Raw genomic sequence first — 14397 nt, forward strand, 5'->3', positions numbered from 1 at the left:
GAGAGCAACAATGCATGGTTTCTCATAATTTTAAAAAAGAAGTTCCTATATGCGTCTCTTTGTATTGATTGTAGCCGTCCTTGGAGACACAGATGCGAACATGCAATGGAAGGTGACAAAGGAAGGAGATTGTGAGAACTAGCTTTGGTTTTTGGATGAAGCAAACTAGCAACCTTTCAAGGTACCATTGATACCTATGTGCAGTTCTTTATGGTAGAAGATAGCCATCATAGGCTAACTTAGGGAATTAAAATTAAGCTTGATTTGTAATTTTTGATGTGTGTCAAAAATACTGTTGTGTCTTTAGCCATCTCTGTCCGCAAAATTTTATCCTCTCTCTCTATGCTTTGTCAACAACAACATTTTTGTAGGGCTCTTTATGCAAGCCAACTAATATTGTTTGCGACCGCTCAAGTAAAAAACAATGATGGTCTTGTTGCATGTGAAAGTACTCTTAGTAAGCAGACTAAATTAGAATATTAACCAACAAGGACACAAGAGTCGTCATGCACTAAAAAATTCAATAAATCTGTTATCCTTTTAACCATGCAAATGAAAAGGGGTGTTTCTTATAGAAAATGCAACTGCCTCTAGCCATCCGCGCCTGCGCGGATGGCTATAGGTAGGTTTTTATTTTAGAAATGCATTCTTAGTACCAATTGCCTATAGCCATCCACGCCGGCGTGGATGGCTACAGGCAGGCTTCTTGTGGAAATTGGGAAATTCTGGCTTCAGCATTGCATTTAGCACGATCATCTTACAGACTCGCCAAGTGCTTGATATCGAGACGTGACTGCATCTGGCACCCTCATCTTACAGAGCCGCCAAGTGCTGTGTATCAAGAGCTGACTGCAACACGCTATTCTTATTGATTAGCAGGTGTCTTGATAGGCCGGCACCCACAGGGTAGGGTCGCCCACTCAAAAGTACCCATTCGCCTCTGCAATAATACATAGCACAGTAGCCTGCACATGCTGTTAATTTTGGGCCTTAGCTTTGTCACATATGATCGCAGATACTGCACGTACAGTTGTGCAAGGAAGTGGGCAAAGGACATTGCATGTTCAGAGGATGTTCCTTTTTATTTGCATGTAGAATCTTGAGGGAGAAAAATTCGTCTAGAGCGCGCGCTCTAGAGAGAGAGAGAGAGAGAGAGAGAGAGAGAGAGAGAGAGAGAGAGAGAGAGAGAGAGAGAGAGAGAGAGAGAGAGAGAGAGAGAGAGAGAGAGAGAGAGAGAGAGAGAGAGAGAGCTTGTACTAGACTACGCCAAGCATGGCCTGCAAAATGATGATCACGGTTTTGGTGCTGTTGGAACTATTGGCAGTAAGTAGTACTGCTGCTGACAGTCACGAAAGCGAGTGGCATATGCGCCTCCAAGCTTGTGCCGACTTCATGGAGCTGCGCGGTGGGCAGCAACGTGAACGCACCAGTCAACACAGCCAGCGATGCTGCCAGAATTTGTAGCACATCTCCTCCGAGGATGCCATGCTCTACATCCGCCACATGTATCCCAACTGAGCCAGTGCTCGAAAAAAACCTAGGTTTAGTGTAGTATTTAAAGGTGAAAAAACCTACAAAAACTTGAAAAAATTAGTGTAATATGGTGTAAAAACTTTCAATTTTTTTCAATTTACCTCTGTTGTTTCACATATGTAGGTTTGCCAAGTTTTTGGAAAAAACTTTTTTTTGAGCACTGCTCCGGCCGTGAGTCATTGTACAAAAGCCAGCAGGAGCGCACGACCAGAATGGCATCTCGTCTTCTTCAACAATGTGATTTGCGTCCTTGAGAGTGCAGAACTCAAGATGCAGAGACCTGGCTTTGGTAGTGAGCTGATGAGAACTGCCAAGTGAACTAGGCACCAAAGTTTTCCACTTCAGTTTTTAATAAGCACACATAAAACATGTACATACCAGTAGAGATTGTCAGATACCAATCAGTATTTGAACAAGTCTATGCAAAATGTAGCTGGAAATAAATTTATTTTTGCCTGCTAGTCAGGCCACTTGAAAGGCAAATAAAAGAGAGAGAGAGAGAGAGAGAGAGAGAGAGAGAGAGAGAGAGAGAGAGAGAGAGAGAGAGAGAGAGAGAGAGAGAGGAGAGAGAGGGGGGGGGGGGGGGGGGAGAGAGAGAGCAATCTTTCTTCAACACTCTTTAGACGCATGTCTTGCATGGCATATTGGCGCCCTATATAAGGATTTGATAAACCCTGGATGGGGACTATCCTCATCGAGACTTTAAAAGAGTCCAAAAATTCAGTACGTTTAACGAATCACATGCACATGAGGTGAGTGCTGGACAATGGCAAGGGATCGCCAATATTAGGGAGGGTGCCACTGAACATGAGATGACACCCACACTCGAGTGACCACGATCATGTGTGATAGAGAAAGGCCATCTTTTATAGGATGAGCTCATACCGAGCCTCGTCCAATTGACGTACTCATATGTCAAGGGCTTCAGTCTTGTTAGCGTTTAGATTTTGAGTAGCTTCAACCTGGGAAAAATGTTATTTCTTCAATTAAATGAAGTAGCCCTCTTGATGACGAGGCCGGACCACTAATCCAAAAAAATATGTCAACTTAGCCTACAGCTAGTTAGAAACTTAGTACAACCAGATGAGAGCAGAGTGAAACCCAAAAATTCTACTAGATTTGGCAAGAAAATAAAGTAAATATAGTTAGAAATATGGTCCAATTTGCCAAAAAAAATCACTAAAGTATTACTTATGAAGGGATTTTCATGAACATTGATGAGGATTGCTATTAGCGAGTTGTTGTAAACAACCACCACTATAAAGGATTACCAAAAACGCAAAGAAATTGAAGGTCATGTGTACATCCTTGGTAGGGGTTATCCACTTCTTTTGAAAGAAGTACTATGTGTGAATTATGATGTGCTATCTATTGCCTTTAGGATTGTCATCATGAGAGTTACTTGCTTCCCCCTAAAAAAAGTTTCACTTTCATTGTTGAATATCTAACTCCCTTAGATTCTGGCTTCACATGGATAGGCATATCTCTATATATCCTTGGTCCTTTGATGTACAATGTTTGAGATCAATGTTACTCTTTGAAATAATATTTGGAGGCCATTGAAGAACAAAAATCTTTGCATCTATTGACGTTTTTGAAGCACACGTGAAGTTTGGATGCTATAAAAATAGATGATGAAGAAGATGCATTATATGTGAAGTTGGGGGCATAGAAATAGATAAAAGAGAGTATGTTACTTTATTACTTAATCTTAAATTGCAACAATTATACAATGTGACTGTATCCAAGATGCTTTGCCAAATATTGCTCGATTTTTTGTTCGCTCGGAATGGCTTGCTCGGAGTTTGGGATTCCTCGCCGTTTGTATCTACAACACTATTTTTTTTTACTCACCTTTCGAGTTTAGGAAATACTTTCAATTTGTTGACTTATCATAAACATGTATATGAGCACCCTTTTGGTGTCTTCATATTTCATTTTTTGATCCCCTTTCGAGTTTAGGGATATTTGTTAGTGCATATATACGGTCTTGTCATAGGCATGTAAAACATTCATTGTACAATGCTATCCTCTTTCAATAATGGATACGTGTTTCCTTGAATTCCTTTTAGCTTAAAAGTAATGATAGAGGTTCTTCTTATAACTTGGTGAATGGCCCATGGTTGACCTACTTGTGGAAATAAAACAGTGGCCTGGTATATTTTAAGACTACCGTAGTAGTGGTTATTCTACTGAGGTTATGCTTCTAGGTTTGTTTCCGATCTTACCATGATTGCTCAGATACAATCTATGCCGTTTTTGTGTTGTGTATATAGATCCTTTATAAAATTTCCTAACTTGCCTAAATATGGCTATAAATGGTTGGTATGAATAGGATTAAGGTTGATTGTGGTTGAATACGGTTAAGCATATGGTTATGTAAGGTTGTGGAATATGGTAGATATAGTTGTAAATGGGCTGCTCATGAGGCTGCTAATGATTTCTTATTCCATCAAATTTATGGGCTGGGATGGCTCACTCTGGTAGCTTTTGGAACAAATGTGGAACTATGGAATATCTCATCATTATAATGTATGATTTAGGGGCTTAGCACTCATACTTACTACCTTACATGTGTTTTTGACTCTATCTAAGGTGGTGTAGGAATTACTTACTAACATCTTTCTATGTTATAGGTGACTCCAAAGTATAGATTGACTGCACGTATGAGCACTGTCACCGACCGTGAAAAATAGCCGCAATTAACGCGAAACTATGTTAAGTCAAGGAACAGGTATATGTGGCTCACTTCAAGGCTAAATTGCCTCATAAAACTTGTCTTTGGCCTTATCTCATGAGACCTTGCAAAGCAAAAGGGGTTCCAAGTGTGTTTTTTCCCCCTTATAAATGAAATTATCTCTAAATATATGAGTGGCTTTACATATTTTATTATCTATCTTTGAAAGGAATTTAGTTGGGTGACATCTATAACATGTGGGATACCCATGCATCAACTGCATACGGTGCCAATGCTAATAACTGAAAGTTCTGTTGTTTCCATGGGTGCAGATGAGGGTTACCTTCTCCACTATGGTTTTCAAAGTTCTTTGGCTTGAAGAATGGCAGATTTATATATCTTCAGGCTCTTCATTCTCTTGTACTTGTGTATAAAGTCCATTCTATACTATGAATGGGAATTATAGCACCTTTTCATTGACATAGTTTCTAGTGTCTTTTGTAAAAGACCATATTAGGTATTTTGGTAAAAATCTCACATTATGGGAATCTCCAAATCGACCGAATTCATGTAATTTGGGAATTTTCCACTTAAAGTGGGAAAAATTGAGGTGTGTGGCTAGTAAATAAAGTGAAAATCTCATAGTATTGTGGTGTTGATAAACACCAAAAGTCAAGAGGATGTACAACACATGGATTTGAATAATAACTATAAATTACATAAAACAAAGGAAGATACAAAAAAGATTTTGTTTACAAATTGACTAGTATAGTCACAATAGAAGCTCCACATAATTCTACTCCACATTTGATACCATATCTGAACTTTGATCCAAGTGTGGCTGATGTGCACGAGTGAGGCCTTCTTTGGCTTTTAGAGCATGTCTTTCTGGAATCTTTATTCTAGAAAATGGTCCTTCTTTGTTGGGTCTCCAGGACCAAACAATTGCATCTATAGTTTCCCACACTTGTGGGTCCTTATAGTTGACAGCCCAATAACCCTTCCAACAATTACTGTAAGCTTGAGTATCTGTCATCCCACTTTTTCTCGCGCAAGGTGCCCAATATTGAATCAAGAGTTTTCTGTAGTTTGGTGATGTAGGCTCATTATCAATGTCAGATAAAGCCATTGCAAGCCACACTGGATAGATTTCTGTGTCACTCGGAACAAGCATAAGAAAGTCACCTTGGTGCACATCAGACATAGGGTCAAACTCTTCCCTTGGCCTATCTCGTTGAGGCCCACAAAAATGATCGTTCAACTCTTCAAGGCCTAGGAATCTTTCTTCTCCTTGTTGCAAATTCATTGTAGTGCTTTGTAGGTGAGAATATTCTTGAGTTTTTGGCCAAAACATTTCATACAAGACTCCCTCTGATATGATTGCTTTTCCAATCTCTTCAATTACCTTACTCCAATAATCTATCACGGGTCTATAATATCGCGGAATACTTGAACCATTCCCTAAATTTTTCCAAAATTTTATATAGTTCTTTAGCCCCAAAATGACTTCTTCGTGGGCCTTGACATACTCCGCCATTTGTACTAGAGGTGGATCTCCATGTGGTAACATTGGCTTGCCTTCTGTGTCTGTTTTCCAAAGGCGAATACTTCCACTCCAACTTGATACACCTACATGTGCCTTATATTGCATCATTGGTGTCTCATCCTGCATAAAGAACCTGAACTGAAGCGGTTTGGAATGTCCAACAAGTATGTCTTGTCCATCACAAAGATAGCCATCACAATATTGCTTGAAATCGGGGATCTTTGTGAGAAAAAATGGAGCTAGAGATGAAGATGAGCTGTTTCGTAATGTATCCATCAAATGTGGCAAAGTATAGGTTTGTGTAACTCTCAACTTCTTTGAAAACCTACTAAACATGGCGTCTATGTCCTCATGTGTATGCCCAATCATTAAAAATCCCAGCTGGATGGTTTTGAAAACACCCCTTGCAACAAGCATTGACAAATAGGCAAATAAGTATCGATTTTTGTTTTCCCCTGCACAATTATCCAATTGTAGCAACAAGTTCTCTGGCAATTTGCAAAATGTTGACCCCAACTCCTCTTCTGCAATTTCTGACGACTGCACAATGGGCTCTTTTCCATCACTCAAGTTATGGTAGTCCAAAGCATACCTTGAGTTCAAAGCATGTAGTGGTGAAATATTGCTCCTTGGAAGTCCATTTGTTACTAGATCACCAAGAGGATGCTTATCTATCCTCTCGAGGTTATGTAAACAATTAGCAATTGAGCCAATTGTAAGATTTGGATCAGCTGGCCACAAACCATTCAAGACAAAGTGTCCGTAATGACCTTCTCCATGTCCATGAGTGATCATGCCAATCAATGCCACCTGCAGATTATATCCTGAATCCACACCCTTGGGAACAAAGCGTAATCTAGGAATGGCAGTCTTCTTTTGATCCATCTTATCATGGATTATGCATACATATTTTTGTGGTTGAGTTTCTGAATACGTGCCATGTGAACTTCTCTCTCCCTCAAGAGAAGAGCTCTCTCTTCAAGAGAAGGTTTAGCTTCTAACCTTGCCTTGATTGAGCTACAAATATTGCACTTAGAGAACTCACTCGTCTTTGTTAAAGTGACATGTGGGTACTCTTTGTTCCAAATTCTACCAAAAGAAGATTGGGATAGCTTCTTCTCATAGCCCATTTGGTCAAGTGTCGTGTTGATTTCACATAAAATATCCACTTGTTTGTATGTTGATGGAATCACCAATTGAGTCTCTCTTGAGCCATCTAGCAGTGTTCTACTTCTATGTGGCATCTTCTCAGAGTTGTTTTCCACAAACTCATTTAGTAGTGCTCTTGCTAAACTAGTATGTTGAAGTCTCCTTCTCAATGTACATGTGTTCCCATGTACATATTGACGCACACCATTTTCAAAGTTCTCCTTGTATCGATAAAATGATGTCTTTGGTATTCCATGTAGCTCATACCATGCTCTACAACAAACAATAGAGCCATTTAGCCTGAATTGGTATCGTGACTTCTCATCTTTCTGATAACATATAGAAAGAACATCATAAACATAATTAGTGCGTGATTTTTGAGACTCTCCCCAAAATTGTTGTCGTAACCTAGTCACCATATCACGATCTGCAAATTGGCAGCATTTTTGTGCACAACAATCAATGCATGAGACCCTTTGAATTGATTTGTTTGAAAGGTAAAAAGTCGAAGCTGGTGCTGCTTTTGATTTTTGAGTCCTGTTCATGAAAGTGTATCGTCTCTTCCTTGACAACTGGACAACATTACTCCCATCAAGTTTTTTTCCAACATTGCCATCGTTGGATACATCCTCATATGTAGCATGCATGCCATCAACAGGAACAAAGCGTTGTAATGGGCTCCCATCCAACATTGTTGTCTGCTTGATGGGCCACTTTAGCAAAGTGATGCTACCCACTTCAACCACATCATCAATGCTTGCATTTTCTCTTTCAATACCCACACCCACACAATCAGGACCAAGTTCCTGAAAGTTGACATAATCATGTGGAAATACATATAAGATGGTCCCTTCATTCATGGTTTGCATCATTGTGTCATCTTTTAAAAGGACCCTCTGATTTCTCCAAGACTCTCGAATCATTGCTTCAAATTCTGGGCTTGTCATAGGTATTGCATCTGTAACTAGAGGATCAGAATGATCATGTTCTTCATCACCATTGTAGCTTTCGTGTGGATCAATTAAGTTCCCATTTAATACAAAAGATTGCAAAAGAAGCTTTGACCATCGAACAGCACTCCATAATGAGCCTTGGAGAGATGAAGTATCCATTGTAGGAAAAGGTAGGACCACATCCTTCAAGCATTCCTCCACTAGTATGGAGACATTTCCCAGCCCTATCTTTGTACCACCACAAGTGGAATCTGGATCTGTTCTACACACACAACTAATACCAACGATTTCATTGTCAAGTATCATATGTACTTTCTCCCCAGATTCGAAGTCCATCCTGTAAGTAAAAAGATTACATTGTTAAATCCATAGTTATAGAAAAATACTCTTCAAACAAAAAATCATGCTACAACATGAAAAAGGTTTGCATAGGTTGGACAAGTGGTGAACCTTGAGACCAAATCCTCCTTGCTATATTAATGGAAGCAAGGTTGGACAAGTGGTGGACCTTGAAACCAAAGCCTCTTTGCTATATGAGAGCATAGGTTGGACAAGTGGTGGACCTAGTTGTAATACCCACTGCCACCTATCAACTACTATAGGACTATGCTTTCCAATGTCCAAGTATCCCTTGAGTCTTTCAAGGTTGAACACGTGGTGGACCTTGAAACAAAAATCCCCTTTCTATATCAGAGCATAGCTTGGACAAGTGGTGGACCTAGTTATAATGCCCAATATCCAAGGTGAAATACCTTAGGACTTTGCTACCTTGCTTGCCAATGTTTACGTAGCCCCTCATTTCTTTAATGGAAGTAAGGTTGGACAAGTGGTGGACCTTGAAACCAAAGCCTCTTTGCTATATTAGAGCATAGGTTGGACCTAGTTTTAATACCCACTGCCACCTATCAACTACTATAGGACTATGCTTTCCAATGTCCAAGTATCCCTTGAGTCTTTCAAGGTTGAACACGTGGTGGACCTTGAAACGAAAATCCCCTTTCTATATTAGAAAGGTTGAACACATGGTGGACCTTGAAATGAAAATCCCCTTTCTTTATCAGAGCATAGCTTGGACAAGTGGTGGACCTAGTTATAATGCCCAATATCCAAGGTGAAACACCTTAGGACCTTGCTACCTTGCTTGCCAATGTTTACGTAGCCCCTCATTTCTTTAATGGAAGCAAGGTTGGACAAGTGGTGGACCTTGAAAGCAAAGCCTCTTTGCTATATGAGAGCATAGGTTGGACCTAGTTGTAATACCCACTGCCACCTATCAACTACTATAGGACTATGCTTTCCAATGTCCAAGTATCCCTTGAGTCTTGCAAGGTTGAACACGTGGTGGACCTTGAAACCAAAATCCCCTTTCTATATCAGAGCATAGCTTGGACAAGTGGTGGACCTAGTTATAATGCCCCTCCTTTCTTTAATGGAAGAAAGGTTGGAAAAGTGGTGAATCTTGAAACCCAAACCCTTTGGCTATATATAGAGGATATCTTGGACAAGTGGTGGGCTTAGTTGTAGTATCCAATGTCCAAGGTCCAAGGTGAACTATGTAAAGACCTTACTTCCAAAAACAAAGTCGTACAAGTGGTTCTCCTTGAAACCAAAACCTCCTTAGTGTATTAGAACATAGCTTGGAGAAGTGGTGGACTTAGTTGTAATGGTGAATGTCCAAAGCAAACTATTATAGGACCTTGCTTCCCAAATCAAGTTTGGACAAGTGGTGGATCTTGAAACCAAAACCCCCTTACTCTATTAGAGCATAGCTTAGATAAGTGGTGGACCTAGCTGCCATGGAAAATGTTCAATCTGAACTGCTGCAGGACCTTGCTATTAAATGTCTAAGTAGAGCTAGCTTCTTTAATGGAATCAAGGTTGGGAAAGTGGTGCATCTTGAAACCAAAAGTCCTTTATTGTATTAGAGCATAGCTTGGACAAGTAAGGGACCTAGTTTTAATGTGTGATGTCCAAAGAAAAGTATTACAAGACCTTGCTTTCCAATATTTGAATTGGTCAAGTGGTTAAAACTAAGTATAGAACTTTGACCATTTTCTTCTCGAATTGCCAAAAAGCTAGTTTTAGACACCCCTAAATGAAAATGGTTTAGGGTGGCCTTAAACAATGTTTTTTCAAAGACTTGAACAAAAGGGTTGCCGAAGAGTAATGACAATTTATTGTGGCTTGAAGTGCCTGAGTATGTGAAAACAAGCCTAGGTTTTCCACGAGGCAAAAGGTGACATAATAAGAACATTGGAAACTTAGGATTGACCATGTGGCCTAAACTTTGGCAAGTGAAGTGGTGGCCAAGTTTTGTGGCACAGTGTGCACTTGGTCCTATATGTGTTGACCACTTGGCTAAATCTAGGACCATAAGGCCAAACCTTTGGCACCTTAAATATAGTATGGGACATAATTTAGAACTGCTATAGTAAATTAGTAGTATAGCTAATATGTTAATATTTGTATTATATTTAAGTATATGATAATATAATTTATGTTCAAAATTTCACTAATGAAGAATGTTCCCATTTAGCACTCCAGATGCGGGGTCTTAGGGCAATGCCACAATGGGGTGACAAGGCAGCGCTTCCACGTGAGGTTTGAGGGTAGCGCTCTTGATGGGGATGTGGAATATAGCGCTCTCAATGGCGGGGCTTGGGAGGTTGATTTTGGGATATTGTTCTGGGCCGGCGGGGTCCGGGGCAGCGCCTCGGGCGGGGTCAAGGGGCATAGAGTTACGCATGTTTTTCATATTTTCAACCATGATTTCTTTAATTTTGGCCGTGTGAATTGGTTAATTTTTTATATTGCTTTTGTTTTTTTTAATCCTATGATAAAACATGGACTTGTAGCATACGTGGCATTCTAATAAACCCTATCAAGATTAGGCACACAGAGAGCGCACGAGCAACGCACACAGAGAAAGCAGGCGAGCAGCAAACACACAGAAAGCGCACACGGATCGCACACAGTTGGAGTATACGCGTGCGTAGAGGAGCAAGCTCGGCATCGTACACAACACACAGGTGGAGTGCACAGGATTGAAAGTTCGCGCACAAGATAAAGAAACAGCAGCGTACACAACGCTTTCCAGAAGGGCAGGATCGGGCAGTCTTCTCAGGAGACATTGCACACCTCACGAATATAGAAAAAACAGGTATTTCTCTCTCTCTGACTCTCTGTCTTTCTCCATATAGAGAAGATGGTTCTCTGTAACTCTTCTTGCACACACACTCTCTCGTCAAAAGATAGAGATACATAGTTTAAAAGTATCCCCGCACACATACACATATTCCCACACATCGTCTTCCTCTCTTCCACATACATAACCACAGTGAAATCTGTTATCTTGCTGTCTCTCTCTTGAAAATACATGCACATATTCCCACACATCGTCTTCCTCACTTCCACATACATAACCACAATGAAATCTGTTATCTTGTTGTCTCTCTCTTGAAAATACGTGCACATATTCCCATACATCGTCTTCCTCTCTTCCACATACATAAACACAGTGAAATCTATTATCTTTCTCTCTCCTCTCTCTAAAAAATAGGTATTTATCTCTCTCTCTCTCTCTCTATCTATCTATCTCTGTATCTTGCTATCTCTCTCTTGAAAATACATGCTCATGTATGTGTGCGTCTGTGTTATCTATGTGTATGTATGTATATTTGTGTTATTTCATTGTAATACTCATACATAATGCAGATACACAATTACACTTAATTACGATATGCACACATAGTATATATACATACATAAATATCACAAATAACTAACACATTGTAATACTAGTAAAATTGAATGGAAGACTTACTTGCGTGATCTGTTAAAGTTGATTCTTGTAGCGAGTTCTGGATGTATGCTGAGATGATTTTCCTCTAATCCATTTGTAGATATGATTGTAACTTCTGTTTCTCAAAAATAGTAGTGTTGTTTAGTGATACACCTAATGGACATAAATGGTTTAAACTAGGACATGTAGACCAAAAATACGTGTATTTCTTTGGATGAATATATACACTTTTTGGTGACCCTTACCACAAGTGGTGTACCTTGAGACCAGTGGACTATAAGGACCTCCAAACAATACCTTGTACACTCAATCCTTCTTGGTATCTAGGTTGGACAAGTGGTGGACCTTGTTCAAATTCTCTAACCACTCTCTCTAACATGGTGACATAATTTAGGTGTGATAAATTCATATCTATGCAAACTAATATCAGTTTAGGCTTGTTAATTTGAATTTGTTTGAATTTATGTACAATATAATGATTTGAGGTTTGCATATTTGAATTTAGGTGGTATAATGATATCTTTTTGTGGTAAACTTGAATTTAAAATCAATTTCGCGTGGAATATTTTAAATTTAAGTAGTAAAATTTAAATTTTTATAAAAAAGTTTGAATTTTAAAATTTGGGCGGGATATTTTAAAATTTAGGCGGGATATTTAAGATTTGGGAGGGATATTTTAAATTTAGGCGGGAAGGTTTTGAATTTATAGCGAGATCTCCCTTACATAAGAGAGTATAGGTTGGACAAGTGGTGGACCTTCAAGCTAGAGCATCCATGCTACTAGACATGATAGGTAGGGAATCTAGTTGAATATTGTATGTATAATATATATGTAATAGATCTAGCTTGGACAAGTGGTGGACCTTGGAACAAAACCCCATGTAAAACATATCATGCACATTCCAAGTGGTCAAAAGAAATATCATTTAAGATATAGCCTTATAGGTTGGACAAGTGGTGGACCTTAACACCCAGATATTCTTCATATAATGACATAGAGTGGAAAACTCGTGAATCTTGAGACCAAACCATGCTACTAGCGATAATAGCTTGGACAGGTGGTGGACCTTGAAAGTAAACCCCCCATCTACGAAATATCGTGGGTTTAAGGTATTTCGATGGAGCCTAGCATCTTGGAGACATCGTGCATCTTGCTTCTCTTCATGTTTCAATGGAGCCTATCTTGGACAAATGGTGGAGCATCCTTCTCTCCACGTTTCAATGGACCCTAGCTTGGACAAGTGGTGGACCTTTGCTTCTCTCTATTATTCAATAGAGTTAGCTTGGACAAGTGGTGGACCTTGGAACCAAACCGCCATGTAAAACCTATCATGGTCACTCCAAGTGGTGAGAAAGAATAACCTTTAAGATATAGCCTTATAGGTTGGACAAGTGGTGGACCTTAACACCCTAATATTCTTAATATAATGACATAGAGTGAAAAAGTGGTGAATCTTGAGACCAAACCACTCATGCTACTAGCGTTAATAGGTTGGACAAGTGGTGGACCTTGAATGTAAACCCCCCATGTTTCAATAGAGTTAGCTTCGACAAATGGTCGAGGATCCTTCTCTCCATGTTTCAATGGACCCTAGCTTGGACAAGTGGTGGACCTTTGTTTCTCTCTATGTTTCAAAAGAGTTAGCTTGGACAAGTGGTGGACCTTGGAACCAAACCCCCATGTAAAACCTATCATGGTCACTCCAAGTGGTAATAAAGAATAACCTTTAAGATGTAGCCTTATAGGTTGGACAAGTGGTGGACCTTAACACCATAATATTCTTAATATAATGACATAGAGTGAAAAAGTGGTGAATCTTGAGACCAAACCACTCAGGCTACTAGCAATAATAGCTTGGACAAGTGGTGGACCTTGAATGTAAACCCCTAACCTACGACATATCATGGATTTAATGTTTTTCGTTGGAGCCTAGCATCTTGGAGACATGGTGCACCTTGCTTCTCCTCATGTTTCAATGGAGCCTACCTTGGTCAAATGGTGGAGCATCCTTCTCTCCATGTCTCAATGGACCCTAGCTTAGACAAGGGGTGGACCTTTGCTTCTCTCTATGTTTCAATAGAGTTAGCTTGGACAAGTGGTGGACCTTGGAACCAAACCCCCATGTAAAACCTATCATGGTCACTCCAAGTAGTAAGAAAGAATAACCTTTAAGATGTAGCCTTATAGGTTGGACAAGTGGTGGACCTTAACACCCACATATTCCTAATAAAAGTGGTGAATCTTGAGACCAAACCACTCAGGCTACTAGCAATAATAGCTTGGACAAGTGGTGGACCTTGAATGTAAACCCCTCATCTACGAAATATCGTGGGTTTAATGTATTTCGATGGAGCCTAGCATCTTGGAGACATGGTGCAGCTTGCTTCTCGTCATGTTTCAATGGAGCCTATCTTGGACAAATGGTGGAGCATCCTTCTCTCCATGTTTCAATGGACCCTAGCTTGGACAAGTGGTGGACCTTGGAACCAAACCCCCATGTAAAACCTATCATGGTCACTCCAAGTGGTAATAAAGAATAACCTTTAAGATGTAGCCTTATAGGTTGGACAAGTGGTGGACCTTAACACGCGCATATTCTTAATATAATGACATAGAGTGGAAAAGTGGTGAATCTTGAGACCAAACCACTCAGGCTACTAGCAATAATAGCTTGGACAAGTGTGGACCTTGAATGTAAACCCCTCATCTACGACATATCGTGGGTTTAATGTATTT

At 39.8% G+C, this 14397-nt stretch overlaps 1 pseudogene; it reads left to right on the forward strand.

Annotated features, from left to right (window-relative positions):
• The first annotated feature begins 1272 nt into the window (after positions 1 to 1272).
• Positions 1273 to 1881, forward strand: LOC147423452 (uncharacterized; annotated as a pseudogene).
• Positions 1882 to 14397: the final 12516 nt, after the last annotated feature.

The sequence above is a fragment of the Adiantum capillus-veneris genome, chromosome 26 (assembly GCF_014529385.1).
Source record: "Adiantum capillus-veneris isolate H3 chromosome 26, ASM1452938v2, whole genome shotgun sequence".
NCBI classification, from domain to species: Eukaryota; Viridiplantae; Streptophyta; class Polypodiopsida; order Polypodiales; family Pteridaceae; genus Adiantum; species Adiantum capillus-veneris.